At 38.8% G+C, this 2,174-nt stretch overlaps 1 pseudogene; it reads left to right on the forward strand.

The window, feature by feature from the left end:
- The first annotated feature begins 534 nt into the window (after positions 1-534).
- Positions 535-1,922, forward strand: LOC118858101 (annotated as a pseudogene).
- Positions 1,923-2,174: the final 252 nt, after the last annotated feature.

Consider the following 2,174-nt stretch of genomic DNA (forward strand, 5'->3'; position numbering starts at 1 on the left):
TAAATTCAAGTAAGTAAAGTCATTCAATTTTTCATTTAGTTCTGGAGCTAAAATACTTAATCATACCTGAAAGCTCGAGATTAGTAAAAGCTAAAAGCATCATTGCTGTTCCAAATGAATGTCTGTGAAAAAGAAATTTATTTCGCAGCTCTGCAAGATGCCAGCACTTACCTTATGGTTATATATTCCAATCATAAGGTAAAGCTTAAACTTGCTACTCATGCTCATATAGTTCATGCTTTAAAACACTGTTCAACAGTCCCATATTTTATGTACACGATGTCTGACTTAGGCTTAGGTGGAGAAAGGAATTGGACTCTTTGCTGGCACAACTAAGTTTCTTCTACCTTTTCAATATCCCATCTCTTTCTTCCCATTATTCCATGTGTTTTCCTATTCAATCAAATTTTAGTTTCTAGGCTCTTCTTCTCCTGTAAAAACAGTGTCCTTGCAAATATGTTCTAGTGAAAATTTGAGATTTCTCCGTAGTCATGCCAAAGTCAAGTATCAAGCCCCTGCCACTGACTGAACAAGATGATGCTGAACATTGAAGGTGAAGGATTTGTGGTGAATGTCTGGGGCTTGCCCTGGGCCTGCTTGGTCAATAAAGTCAAATGCTTTTTCTTGGAATGCAAAATGGGGCAAAAGTTTCATCTACACACAAGAAGGCAGACCAGGCAGAGAAGCATTTGTTGAACTTTCATAAGAAGATGACGTCAAATTGGCACTAAAAAAACAACAGAGAAACTATGGGACACAGGTATGCTGAAGTATTCAAGTCAAACAACATTGAAATGGATTGGGTGTTGAAGCATACTGGTCCAAATAGCCCTTATGCTGCCAGTGATTGTCTTGTGTCCCTTATAGTACTCCCATTTGGCTGTAGCAAGGAAGAAATTGTTCGGTTTTTCTCAGGCTTAGAAATCGGGCCAAATGGGATAGCGTTGTCAGTGGACTTCCAGGGGAGGAGTATGGGGGAGGCCTTCATGTTGTTGGCTTCACAAGAAAAAGCTGAAAAGTCCCTAATGAACCACAGGGAAAGAATAGGGCACATGTACATTGAAATCTTCAACAGCAGACAGCCAGAAGTCTGTACTCATTGTGATCTTCCTTGAAAACTAATGGCTATGCAGTATCCAGGTCCTTATGACAGGCCTGGGGTTGGCAGAGACTACAATAGCATTGGTAGAGGAACTGGGTTTCAAAGAATGAGGTGAGGTCCCTATCATTGAGGGTATGGAGGCTATGATAACTACAATGCGTATAATGATGGATATGGCTTTGTGTCACATATATTTGGAAGACACCTCAATTACTATTTTTCAGGAATGTCTGATTGTAGATATGAAGATGGTGGGTCCACTTTCCAGAGTACAATAGGCCCTTGTGTGCACATGAGAGTATTAACAAAGCTACTGTAAATGATATTTACTTTTTTTTCCTCACCACTCAACCCTGTTCAAGTACATATTGAAATTAGACCTAATGGCAGTGACTGAAGAAGCAGATGTTGAATTGGCTACTCATGAACATGCTGTGGCAACTATGTAGAAAGACAAAGCAAATGTGTAGCACAGATATGTAGAACTCTTCTTGAAGTCTACAGAAGTAGCAAGCAATAGCACTTGTGGTAGCCAAATGCTAGTATGCATTCATTTGTCAAACCGGTCCAGTTACAGTGGTCCAGCTAGCCAGCAGCTGAGTGGGGGTTACAAAGGAGGTTACAGTGGTCAAAACACCATAAGAAGATATGATGAAATTTTATAGGAAAACTCCATTGATTTTCAATCAAACATTGCACAAGGAGTCAAGGAGTAATAAACAGCAGCTACTATATTAGTTGGAGCCGTGTATCTATGGGAGTGAACAGAATGGGACGGTTGTCTGATAGTGCCCATATGAGTGGTGGATGGGGAGTGTAATCTTGATCACTAACTCCTGGTCAACTTTTTAAAAAAGAAAATAAAACAAACAAAAATGAAGTTTAACAGTTTTGCAATACAAGTTTGTGTTTTGTGCTTACTGTAAGTGAAATCAGGATTGTTTTAAAAACTTCAGGTTCAGTATTTTGGAACACAGAAAAATATCCATCTAGAATATAATAATCAAGTTGAGTAAAGACTATCACTGTTAAACAATTTCAGCTTTTCTCAAGGCAGTTATATTGTAGTAAT

Source organism: Trichosurus vulpecula, chromosome 7 (assembly GCF_011100635.1).
Source record: "Trichosurus vulpecula isolate mTriVul1 chromosome 7, mTriVul1.pri, whole genome shotgun sequence".
Classification (NCBI taxonomy): Eukaryota; Metazoa; Chordata; class Mammalia; order Diprotodontia; family Phalangeridae; genus Trichosurus; species Trichosurus vulpecula.